Source organism: Gopherus flavomarginatus, chromosome 2 (assembly GCF_025201925.1).
Source record: "Gopherus flavomarginatus isolate rGopFla2 chromosome 2, rGopFla2.mat.asm, whole genome shotgun sequence".
Taxonomy (NCBI): Eukaryota; Metazoa; Chordata; order Testudines; family Testudinidae; genus Gopherus; species Gopherus flavomarginatus.
In genome coordinates this window covers 66,492,106-66,505,835 of record NC_066618.1, presented here as the reverse complement: position 1 = coordinate 66,505,835, position 13,730 = coordinate 66,492,106, and the positions used below count along the sequence as shown (strand labels likewise).

The 13,730-nt window shown below is 40.8% G+C and overlaps 1 protein-coding gene across 2 annotated transcripts in view; it reads right to left on the bottom strand.

The window, feature by feature from the left end:
* CREB5 (cAMP responsive element binding protein 5) overlaps nt 1-13,730 on the bottom strand; it is a 348,182-nt gene that overhangs the window by 292,031 nt on the left and 42,421 nt on the right. The gene's annotated exons all lie outside the window — the stretch shown is intronic.

The window sequence follows — 13,730 nt, the reverse complement described above, 5'->3', positions numbered from 1 at the left end:
GGGTTAGAACATGAGAAAAGAACAAAAAAAAGAGGCAGAGAAATAAATTTGCCTCTCCACATAGTATGCAACTCTTAGAGTGCAGTACTACAGCTGAATTTGTGTCAGTACTCGAGCAGTGCTTCTCATTGATTTGGACTAAATTATTTTATAAAGCCTTTTTTTCTTCCTAAGTGGCCAATCACCATTTTGAACCTACTATTTCTACAAGTAATCGCTAGGATTGTAATAAATTAACAACATTAGAAAACAAAACACTTTTTTTCAGTTTGCTTGCACTGGACAGCATTTTGAGTGTATTCAGTTTCACTCTATCCCTGCTTAGCAGTATCCCTGTTTAGTCTGTTTGTGTGTGTCTTTCACCCAGTTAAAGAGGGGAGAAAGACATTTTAAGAAGTAGGAAAATTTGATTATAAAGTCCCCAAAATTGGCAGATGGCCTCCTGGACAGGTGTTGAACCATAAACTACTTGAACCCATTTTTAAGAAAAAACAGAGTAGACTTCAGGTTGATTGTGTCCTTTATCATTATGATAGCTTAAATAGGAATCTATAATGATGCAACCAAATTATACAAATGCTAATTTTCAAAGCAGCGTTACTTACTTAGAATTTCTGAGTATCCTGAAAAACTGTACATATCCTGTAAACAGTTTGCATTCTTACCTTACATCAGCCCTAACCTGTACCTATAAGCACTTATTCCCCATTATCATATTTACTACAGCAGTGAATATTCCAGATGATTGGATTTCTAACATATCCCATCTTTTTCTTTTTTAAAATGGATTTTGTGCTGCTAAAAAGGTGTTGGTTTGATTGCCAGGGAGACACACTTCCTGTTTACCAGGTGAGGTACCACATACCAGACAGCAGCATTTAGCTTCCCTATGATGTGCTGTCTGTGTGCTTTAACCCTGATCCAGACAGACAATTTCTATGAGTGAGGAATCAGTCGCCATTTCCATTAAGCCCTTGACCTCACTACCAAGGCTGCCAATAAAGGTGACAATCAGAGCCATTTGCTTTTTGTGAGGGGGACAACTATGCCCTAAAACTCGGCTGAGACCAGCAACTTATTTCACTGAATGGCCAGCAAAAGTTAATAAATTTTAGACCAGAGTTAGGACACATCTACACACAAACTGGAACGGAAATGTGTGTAGACATCCCTATTTCAGATTATGAATGCTCTATTTTGATTTAACTCAAATCAATTTTAAATAAAATTAAAAAAAGAAATGGTGACCATATATAGATTTGCATTGACATAACTGAAGGTGCCAGGTGTGAACTGCAACCAATTTTAGTTATGTCAGTTCCAGTTTGTGAGTAGAGAGGCCCTTTAGATTTGACCCAAGAACCTAGAGATGGAAGGAGTCAGAGGATTTTTGGACCATCCTATCTTAAAGCAATGAAGCAGTAGAGAAAAATAACTGATACAAAAATAGCTCTGGTAAATCCATTTTAAAACTCCACCTTTCTTTAATCTTGGAATGTTGCCTTTTTCTAAAGTGCTTTTAAATAGAACTCTAGAAAGATTTTTTCACAGGAAAAAACTATGTGTGGATAATGAAAGACTTTATCTGATATCTCAATTACTTCTGCAACTGAAGCAACATCAAACTCTCTAGCTATCCCTTTCCCTCATCCTCAGGGGAGACATACAACTGCACTTCCAATGGGAGAAGAATGGATGATGCTTAGTGAAAAGGAAACAGAGTGAAATAATTTTGATCCCAAGTGTAAAAGTGAGTTTAAAAATCCTACCAGCCATTCTTACTGCATTTCCTTCTCTAATCAAATGTTATTTTTGTAAGAAATAAGGCCAATTTTTTTCAAAGTTGGATGCCAAAACTTAAATACCTAAATCCATAATTAGTCACTTAGATGATTATTCAACAATTGTAAATATTATTTAGACACCTAAGTATGGATATAGACACCTAAATCTACACTAAATATAGACAGGTATCCCATAGGAAAATTTGGTCTTTGTCTTTTTTCACTATACCTCTCAAAAATGTCAGATTCATTGGCTAATTATTTATGATAAACGTATAAATAATTGCAAGTCTCCTATGCAAATCACATTTCACAGAGAATTTTAAGATAACAAACAAAACTAAAAACAAATAAAATTATAAAGTAGAATGCTCATTAACCAAACAGTTGCACACATATTTTTACAATTATACATAATTCAGTATGGAAAAAAAATACATGCCCTGTAGAATATTATCTGAAGTGTAGTTGTAGCAGTGTTTGGTTCTAGGAGATTAGAGAGACAAGGTGTGTGAGGTAATATCTTTTATTGGACCAACTTCTCTTGGTGCGAGAGAGAAGTCTAATAAAAGATATTACCTCACCCACCTTGTCTCTGTGGAATATTGTCCAGCATACCTTGCCCCTAAGAAATGTGTTATCAAGTACCACAAACCTCGGGAGTCAAATTACACTATTCAGAGTAGTTATCTGCATGTGTGATATCATTAAAACTGAAGAATAGGAACACCTCTCATAGCAAGATTTTTTTCCAGTTGTGCTTTGGAGAAGTTATATGAAGTCCTTGTCAAGATGTGGGTGTAGGTCTCACATCCCCCAGTTCAGAATAGTGACAGCTGCATATACCTATAGCATATGGTTCATAGTGTAAGGCTTATGCATGTGCATCACAACATAATGTAATTCAATTGTTTTACAAATGTGTGCAGGTGCACCAGCATGCATGAGAAAATAACCCACCCAGAGCTGCTGCATCTAATAAAAATCATATTAACACCTCCATCTAAATTAACCTTTAACGCCTTTCACACTCAAATTACATTTACAATGGATTTTCCATAGAATTTCATGTGACAACCACACCAGCACCAAATTAATTCACACAATGAACATCAAATGAATCCAGAACGCTTGGTTAAAAAGTTACTTAGGTCTGAATTCTTGGCTTCTGTTGTTATCAATTTCTCAGTATTTGGCAACTTCAGAACTGCAAGCAGGAATTATTAATATAAGTGAGCACTTACATTATATTATGATATTGATATGTCAGGATCAGTTCTGATATCATTAACATGGGTTTGAATGTATTATGTATCTGAAAAGGGGGTTGGGTTTTAATAGCAATGTTAACAACATCTGTCAGCATTTATTGCCCTATTGTGACTACCTAAAGAGTCTCATTGGCTGGATACATATGTGAGGAAATCTGCTACATTGTTGTAGCCTGCCATTCCCCGGAAATATCATTCTGCCTAGGAGAAGCTGAGGTAGTCAAATGAAAAGATTAAAGGACAGAAGCATGCAAGGGCTTCAGTAGCCAATGCTACATATAAGAGAAACGAAGTTGTGTCTCAAAAAAGGGGCTTGCTTTGTTTTTCAATTTGTATGTTATGCACTTGCAAACACGTTTTAGAATAATTAATAAAACTGAAGCACATAGAACAAACAAAAGAAAATGAACCATCCCCAAAATAAAGCAAAATTTCACCTCCTCTCAGCAGCATCCTCTTCGGAGTTGGACTAAAAGTCTTCTCAACAAGGCTGCATAGAGCTTTAGCTTTGTCACCTCTACAATTAGAAACACACTTCAAGAAATTTGCACCAGGAAAGTCTGCTCTCTTTTCTCTCTCATTTTAGAAATAAATAAATAAGTAAATAAATAAATAAAAGTCAGCAGTATTCTTATTGCTTTAACTGCTAAAAGCATCAAGCAGGCTTGTTTCCTGTTTCAGTGTTGTTCTTGAAGTGGGCTACAGTCAGAATCTGATTTTCATTGGGCCATTATTATTTGCAGCTGTGTGACCTTTTTAACCATTTTAAAAGTGACTTTTCAGCCTTCAACCGCAGACTGGCTGAATGTTGCAATGTTTTCAACCCTGTGATTAACCATGAAAAAGGACAGATTGTGTACTGCACTGAGGATAGGTCAAGGCCCAAATTCTACAGACACTTACTCCGGTGAGTAATTATACTCATGGAAACAGCTCCTATAACTGACATTATCCTGCAAACACTTGCACAGGTGAGTAGTGCCCTTTATGCTGGTGCAGGTGAAGAAGGATAGGGTGGATACAGACCTCTGTTCCCAGCATAGGACCCAATCCTGAAAGTATTTATGAGTGTAGTGCTTACTAGTCTACTAGATGGATGGCAATGGGATTTGATAATGACAGCACAAGGATCCCATGGAGATCTGTGGCAGTAGTCAGGGTAGTAAGCACTACATTTGGTACTAATTGTTCACAGTATCATGCACACATTTAAACAATATTAGAGGAGGCTGGGGGTTATGCAATATGAAATTAGATTAAATCTTGAAAAGACAAAAAACCCACACCAGTACAAAAAGGCAATCTCCAGACAATGTAAAATTTTAAAGTGGACAGACTAGCATCAGCTGGCAATATTAGTGACCAATCCTCATCGTGCTATTACAAATTGTTATTTTTGGAAATATAGTGTGCACAGAGTTAATGATCAACTTTGTTACCAATTTCTCCCTGCCTGAATAAACCCAACTGCCAATTTTCAGGATCGCTGTAATGAAATGGAGTATGGTGTTTTTCCTTCTCAAAGACTGTTCAGCCGAAGTGCTTGTTTTCTAACACTAGCATCATGCTTTCCACATACACGACTTATTATTATAACACTGGCCACCTGGGCTGCTACAGTGAAGGGTCTGTCAGCATTTCCAGTAGAAACCCCCTATTTTCAGGATTAAAGCATTCCCAAACAGTTCTGGATGCTGGAAAGTAATCTATGTCTGGAGTCCCCAGGTAGGATCTGCATGTGATAGATTGCAAGGGCTCATATCCTCAATAAAAGCAATACCCACTTCATCGGATGCATGTATTCACCCACAAAAGCTCATGCTCCAAAACGTCTGTTAGTCTATAAGGTGCCATAGGACTCTTTGCTGCTTTTACAGATCCAGACTAACACGGCTACCCCTCTGATACTTGATTTCCTCAATAGTACTTTCATGGTTTTTCTGTGATTATATTTATATGACGTGTATATGGGGGGAAAAACAGGGCCAGTCCAGTAGAATGCATCTTCTGTGTGGCAGGAAAGGTGTGTAAATGGCACTCAGCCACTGACACCTGTGAAGCGTTTGGCCAGTTGAATACTTCAGTGTGAATTCCAAATGAAGTGCACAAGCATTCCCATTTCTGTGACTACAAAAGGCTTCTAAATGCTTCAGATTTAATGCAGTCAGTTAGTTCATTTACTGCTGGCCTGGACAAAATATAATGCAGGGCATACAGCACTTTATAGCAGTCCTGCATTTTTGCCCTGTCTGTCTGTTCCAGGTCCACTGTCTGTCCCATGTCAACTGGAATAGAAAAGAAACAGAATTTTTGCTGCTACCTTTGCTTTTGGCTGCTAGGGGCCACTGCTCCTGCTATTTATGAAAGAAGTGAATGTCGTATCACTCTCTCCAGCATTTCTTCAACTTTTACTCCATGCTGTGGCTTTAGAGGATGAAGAAGAGAATTGGAGAAACCCAAACAGGGAAGGGGAAAAAGACAGGGGAACTCCAAAGAGGAGCGGGGAGGAGGATTGTAATTCCACTCACACACACACACCCATGCCGCAGAAGAAAGAGGAAAAACATGCTATAGGAAGCAGCAGATCTACTGGCTGCCTCCAGTCACAGCAAACAGAGATAGCATGCCACTACGTTTCATCCCACCCAGGAAGATATTAGGCAGGGGGGAAACTAGGCAATGTTTAGATGAGCAGTTATTGAGTATGGGAGGGTCTCAGGGCCTGGTGGGAGTCTTCACAAGTTCCTAAATACTTAGATTCTAAGGCCAGAAGGGACCATCAAACTTCCCGCAAATAATTCCTAGGGCATCTCTCTTAGGAAAACATCCAATCTTGATTTTAAAATGGTCAGTGATGGAGAATCCACTACCACCCTTGGCAAACTGTTCCAATGGTTAACTACTCTCACTGTTAAAAATGTATACCTTATTTCCTGTCTGAATTTCTCTAGCTTCAATTTTCAGCCATTAGATTGTGTAACACCTTTCTCTGCTATACTGAAGAGTCCATTATTAAATATTTGTTCCCCATGTGGATACTTATAGGCCTGGTCTACACTACACGTTTATACCGATTTTAGCAGCGTTAAACTGATTTAATGCTGCACCCGTCCACACAAAGAGCCCCTTTATATCGATATAAAGGGCTCTTTAAACTGGTTTCTGCACTCCTCTCCGACGAGAGGAGTAGCGCTGAAATCGGTATTACCATATCGGATTAGGGTTAGTGTGGCCGCAAATCGACGGTATTGGCCTCCGGGCGATTCCCACAGTGCACCACTGTGACCGCTCTGGAAAGCAATCTGAACTCGGATGCACTGGCCACGTAGACGGGAAAAGCCCTGTGAACTTTTGAATTGCATTTCCTGTTTGCCCAGCGTGGAGCTCTGATCAGCATGGGTAGCGATGCAGTCCCAAATCCAAAAAGAGCTCCAGCATGGATCGTACAGGAGATACTGGATCTGATCGCTGTTTGGGGAGACAAATCTGTTCTATCAGAGCTCCGGTACAGAAGACGAAATGCCAAAGCATTTGAAAAAAATCTCCAGGCTATGATGCAGAGTCCACAGCACAGTGCTGTGTGACAAGCGTAACGGAAAGCCAAAGAATCAAATGGATGCTCATGGAGGAACGGAGCGGGGACTGAGGACTCCAGCTATCCCACAGTCCCCGCAGCCTCCGAAAAGTATTTGCATTCTTGGCTGAGCTCCCAATGCCTGTAGGGTCAAACACGTTGTCCAGGGTGGTTCAGGGTATATCTCGTCAATTTACTCCCCCCAACCCTGTGAAAGTAAGGGAAAAAAATCATTTGTTGACTTTTTTTAATGTCACCGTATGTCTACTGCATGCTGCTGGTTGACATGGTGCTGGGGCAATGAACAGCAGCATCCTCTCCCTTCCCTACCCCGGTGGCAGACGGTATAGTGCAGTAGGACTGGTAACTGTTCTCGTCATCAGCCCGTGAGTGCTCCTGCCTGGCCTCAGGTGAGGTCAGCTGCGGGCGCTTGGGTAAAAATAGGAATGATTCCCGGTTATTCCAGGCAGATGGTACAGAATGGCTGGTAACCATCTTCATCATAGCAACTGGGGGCTGAACTCCATCAGCCTCCCCTCCCCTTTCAAGTCTAAAGAAAAGATTCTGTACTGCCTGGACTATCATAGCAGTGGGATGCTGCGCTCCTCTCCCCTCCACCGTTTAATGTCCTGCCTGCACTATCATAGCAGCTGGAGGCTGCCTCCCCCTCATTTTATCTCACTAAAAAGTCAGCGTTGCTTATTCCTGCATTGTTTATTACTTCATCACACAAATGGGGGGACCCTGCAATGGTAGCCCAGAAGGGTTGGGGGAGGAGGGAAGCAACGGGTGGAGTTGTTGCAGAGGCACCCCCTAGAATGGCATGCAGCTCATCATTTCTGTGGGATCTAATACACTTGCCCTATATTCTAGGCAGGACTGACTCTATTTTTAGATACAACATAAAGGAGGAAATGACCCGGGGGGTCATTCCCATTTTTGTCTTTGCGTCCCCGGCCGACCTCAGCGAAGGTCAGCCAGGAGCACCCATGACAGCAGCAGACAGTACAGAACGACTGATAACTGTCATCTCATTGCCAATTTACAATGGCACAGCAGACAGTACAGAACGACTGGAAACCGTCTCTGCTATCTTGCAAAGGCAAATGAATGCTGCTGTGTAGTGCTGCAGTACCGCCTCTGTCAGCGACATCCAGTACACATACGGTGACAGTGACAAAAAGCAAAATGGGCTCCATGGTTGCCATGCTATGGTGTCTGCCAGGGCAATCCAGGGAAAAAGGGCACAAAATGATTGTCTGCCGTTGCTTTCACAGAGGAAGGAATGAGTGACGACATTTACCCAGAATCACCCGCGACACTTTGCACCATCATGCATTGGGATCTCAACCCCGAATTCCAATGGGCAGGGGCGACTGCAGGAACTATGGGATAGCTATGGGATAGCTACCCATAGTGCAACGCTCCAGAAATCGACGCTAGCCTCGGTACATGGACGCACATCACCGAATTATTGTGCTTTGTGTGGCCGTGTGCATTCGACTTTATACAATCTGGTTTACAAAACCGGTTTATGTAAAATCGGAATAATCCTGTAGTGTAGACATACCCATAGACTGATCATGTCACCTCTTAACCTTCTCTTTGTTAAACTAAATAGATTGAGCTCCTTGAGCCTATCACTATCAGGCATGTTTTCTAAACCATTAATCATTCTTGTGGCTCTTCTCTAAACCCTGTCCAATTTATCAACATCCTTCTTGAATTGTGGGCACCAGAATTAGACACAGCATTCCAGCAGCAATCACACTAGTGTCAAATACAGACATAAGTTCAGGGGACTTTTCTAGACTTTTGGTTTTCTCCTATCACTACGTCTTTTTGCTCACTGACAGTTTTTGGAATATCTCAGAACCATGACAAAATATGGATCTATGTAACCCAGATACAGGAGCTGAGGGCCTATAAGAATCATGGGTGTTTTGATCATCCAACCACCAATATGAAGCCATTTAAAGTGAGGACACACAATAAGCAGTAACCTGTTATTTTAGATATATACAGAAGAAGGATGTATTATTATATAGAAATGACCATTTAGTTGTTAACTAATAGGAGATAGATCACAAAGGAAGTAGGAAAATTGTAGGTTATAGATTAAGGAAGAAGTAACAGGGGCACTGATAAACTGTTCATGAAAGTTGCCTCAGCTCAAAAGTATTCTAAAACTCAAACTGAATCTTTATAAGGAAAGGGACATTACTCCAATGCTGGAGGCAATCCTTCTGGGAGAGGGAGTGAGGTAATCATTTCTCTCTCTCTCTCTCTCTCTCTCTCTCACACACACACACACACACACACACACACACACACACACACACACACACACACGCTAAATGGATTCACTGCCTCTCTTGGAAGTACTCCAGGTCTTTCTTCTAGGAGTGACATCATTAGAAGTGGCAGCCTCAGTACCCAATAAGTCCACAGTAAAGCAGAGTGGTTTTTGATATCTGTGGGCAGTCATACAAAGTCAGAATCTCATACTCAACTCATCACTACACAATCACTCATCCTCTGCCTCCCAAATTGTTCTACATATTTAAAAAAATGTACTATACAACCAACCTATGGCAACAATCTTCTTCTAAGAAATAACCATCACCAGCTGACATCTTAAAGAGAAATATGTTTCATTTTGTTCTTACACTAAGCAAGCCTTAACCTTGGGAATAATTACTTGGGGCACAAGCCCATAGACAAGTTAAAACGTCTATTAATTGAAATCAATATTTACCAGAAAACTCCTGCAGGAATTAAGGGGGAAATATATGAGCAAATTTCTGTCTGTTCAAACATTTTTTTTGTCTGCTGTCATTGGTCTGAGACTCTCCTACACTCAATATTGTTTTTTGATTAATTCTGATCAGTATCACCCAGTAAGGAGCAATGCTTGAGATACTCTGAAGAGGATTGCAACTGACAGCAGCACAAAAACAGATTGCTGAAAAAGGGGGAAGAGGTTAGGTTCTGAGATTATTCATAAAAAGACCCAGCAGATTTATACCCTATGGGACAAAATCCATCCCAATGTATACATCAAGCACCCAACCTCACTGAAGTGAATGGGGTTGTGTGAAGTGTAGTCCCATATCTTCCACAAGTACCAGCAAGGCTTCCAGAACTGAAGAAGCTGCTGCACTTCACATCAGTGGCTCTTTCATATATATGCTGATGCCTGGAGACTTATCATGCGTGTATTAAAGAAAACAAAGAAAGGCTTCAGATTGTCTTCATAAGTCAACAGGACAACCTTCCTATTGCTATGAAGCAAAAACATCAACTTCAAGGAGGAACTTGAGTGTCGCACTCTGAAAAAGAGTTTGACAGGAAATTTGCAAAGGGTAGGAAAGGCAACTGCGGTCAGATGAAGACTATGAAGCAGAGGGTGTCAGTGATGAACTCCCAATAACATCTGGCAAATAAACTAATCTTCTGGGATTTTCCAGTGTTGGCAGAGAGTGTATTGTCCATCCCTTCAAAGACTGACATCATACCTCTATCCTTGGGTTCACTGCATGTGGAGCTCTGCGCTACAAGTCACTTTTTTTGTTTTCTAGAGCAACTTTTATTATTAAACACCAAACAACTTTGCCTATTATTGTTTGCATACAATTACTTAAGAGTTTTCCCTCCAATAATAATATTGACTAAAGGCTTTTGAAGGGTTGTTTTTTTTAAAGTGCACTGTGACTGCAGTATACTAATTGTTTGGTTTACGATACACAAATAGATAAAAGAATTCACCTACCTTGCATGCAAATAAATAATTGTATTTCCAATGGGAAGAGAAAAAAGCATGAAAGACATCCTGGGGGAAACAACAACATGGCCTGTTTAGCTGACTTTCATGCCAGCAACAGTTTATTGTGAACTTTGAAAACTTTGCCAGCCAAAATTCTCCTTTTGGTTTATTATGAAATACTCCTAAACAAAAATTCTGTCATCAGACATATTTTATTCACAATACTGTATATTTAAACACCTACAAACATAGACCAACCTCTACCATGCCTCTTTTCCTTCATAGCTGAAAACTTAAGAGGTAAATAAATGCTTTTATTGTGTAGGAAAGACGGACCATTAATAACTCTTTCACCAGCCTTTAACCATTCATTTTTCCATGTCATTGGGCAAAAGAAACATAGTTTTATCGTTATTAAAAGCACTTTGAGAAACCCACACCATCTAAAATGACCAAAGATATTATAAGGCTGATGTAAAGTCCTCTAAAGGCAATTGAAAGGTTCCCATTAACTTCAATTAGCTTTGAATCAGACTCTTAGGGTATATCTACACTGCAATTAGATACCTGTGGCTGACCCGTGCCAGCTGACTTGGGTGAAGGGGCTCTGGTTAAGGGGCCCCAGCTAAGGGTACATTTAATTGCCATGTAGATGTTCTGGCTCAGGCTGCAGCCCAAGCTCTGGGACCCTCCCACATTTCAGAGCCCAGGCTCCAATTCGAGCCCAAATATTTACATCACAGTTAAATAGCCGCTTTGCCTGAGCCCTGCAAGCCTGAGTCAGCTGGTACAGGCCAGTCACAGGTGTCTAACTGCAGTGTAGACATACTCTGACAATCCTCAACTCCCATCAGGCAATATTCAGCACCACAGAGTATTACATTAAAAACTAAAAATGTTCACTCCAATCTTGGTAATCGGGGCAGATCTAGCCTTGATATATACACAAACTAGACATATAAAACTACTGGGCCATTGACACACATTGCATATTTCAAGATGCTGTTAATTTAACATTACTAAGAACAGCATAGCAGCCTCTATCAAGTGAGCTTTATTCACTTTCAGTTCATGCACGCACGTGTAGAAATGCAAAGCAGAGCAATTATCCATTCCAATTGGTCTCATTCAGATAAAACATTCAGTTTCAGAGCCATCCTAGCAGCCTCCTAAACAACTAATGTAATTGTTTACAGTGAAAATCAGTTGTAAGTTTTCTACTGAGTACAGAGGGCCAGGTCTGGACTCTAAAAGAGGCTCACATAGGGTGGGTAAGGATCTGTTTGAACTATACAGCAACCTGAAAATACAGAGACACTCATGCAAGTTACAAAGCATTAAAATCATTGGGCTTCTTTGTCTCAAAAGCCCTCTAGCACTTACACACTGCAGTAAGCCATCTCTCCTCCAGACTGCAGAGTTCCCAGACTGTCCTCATGGCTAAAAATCTCTATGGGCCGAATTTGTTATTGAGCTTGATGGGCTGTGGTGTATCCGGCACTCCTGGCCTAACTCAACTGAAGTGAAAGAAGTTACACCAGGAATTGATGGCAGGGCCAGTTTAGGTGTCATTGCTAAATTGTGCCCTTCTACAGACACAGACCTTCTCTAGATCTATTAATAAACGAACTGAAATAGAACTGCACATCCACCCGCTCCTGTGCTACATCGCATATGGACATTTCTCCACTGTGAATCATTGCCATTTGGAATTACCTTTAGCATACTACGCCTGTTTTAAAAGATTTGCTATCTAGTTTATATATTGGCCTTCTGCACCCAGAGCACTATTTTACTGTGACTAAGCAGATCCATAGGTCATTACTCTCCCTTCCCTTTTCCCCACCTCAAATTAAAAAATGGAGGACAGGGAAATGCACAAATGCAGCAGCAGCTCCACTTTAGCAAACTGAGAGTAGTCAGGACAGATCCTGTCATTCCACTCTTGGGTAATAACCACTCCACCAAACCCAGCTACTCAGACTATGGTTACTATGGCTGGGAGAAAATCTGTTCCCAAGAATCAAGTATTTACATGGATCTTGCCAGCAGCTGAACACAATTCATATGCAGGAGCAGGCCTGGAAGATGCTCTCACCGCCACATCCACAACACCCAGATCCACTTGGCAGGCCCAGGAAGATGTGAAAAGAGATCTCTACTGGTGCTGCAGCATTTCCCTCTGTGTGCATGCATGAAGGGGATTTTCTTCCCTCTCTCTCTCCCCTGATCACCCCTAAAGATTGCAAATATGCCTCAGTTACAAAATTGCTCAGAAATCCTTCTTAGAAAAGACTGCTATATTACCAAAGGGATTTTTAACAGCAGTCATTGTGGCTAAAGGAATATTGCCTCCATTAAGAAGGCAGTTCATCACAATGAAACTACTTCCCAGCTAGTGAGTAGCCACCAATTTCTGGCAGTGACCAAGCCATTACTATGAGAAAGAGTATTAAAAACAACACATAAAAAAAAACACCCACCATCACTTTCCAGAAGATAAGGAAACAAACTGGGGGCAATCCTCCGAAGACTGCACATTCACAGGCTGCAAAAAGCCAACAACTTTTATACTCTGCAAGTGTAAAGTGGTGAAATTCAAACCTCTCTAAAAAACAGATTTATAACTTGTACATATGTGAACGCGCAGCTTTCAATCCTCAGCCATCAGAACTGGAGAAAGAATTCTTGGCCAAGATTATGAAGAGTGACTAGTGATTTTGAATGCCTCACTTTTTAGGAGCCCAAACTGAAATACCTTAAAGGAGCCTCGTTTTCAGAAAGTACTGAGCACCTTGCTCCAAACAGATCAGACCTCTTTACAGAGTCTTTATTTAAAAAACTAATCAGCAAAGTTCACTTTTGTTCACTCTCCTCTCAACTGGGGAAAAAGACTGAAGGGACTATGGTCAAAAATTCCCAGGGAATTCATCTTGAGTCAGAGACCAAGAAGGGATAAAGGTGAATGTTTGCTGTAGTGATAATATCTGTAACGGGGAGGTATAATGGAAAAACATTTTGTATCTGCAGCCGTTACTACCAAGCTTAGTTAGCCTCTCTGTTTAGCACATGTGCAGCAGAGGCTCTGTTACCTGGAGAATAAAGCTTGATCGTTTTAGGTGCTGAGTGCCTCCTGAGGTGTAACAAGCACCACCAACTCCCAGAGAAATCACTGAGACTTTAGGAGCCTCAACACCTTGCTGGACTGGGCCCTATATCTACTAGGAAAGAAGACAGTCAGGACCACTGAAGAAAAACCCATGCTATTTATTAATTTATTATTGTACCCAGTCAAATTGCCCACATATGTTTTTCTGAAACATAAAGGAGGTACT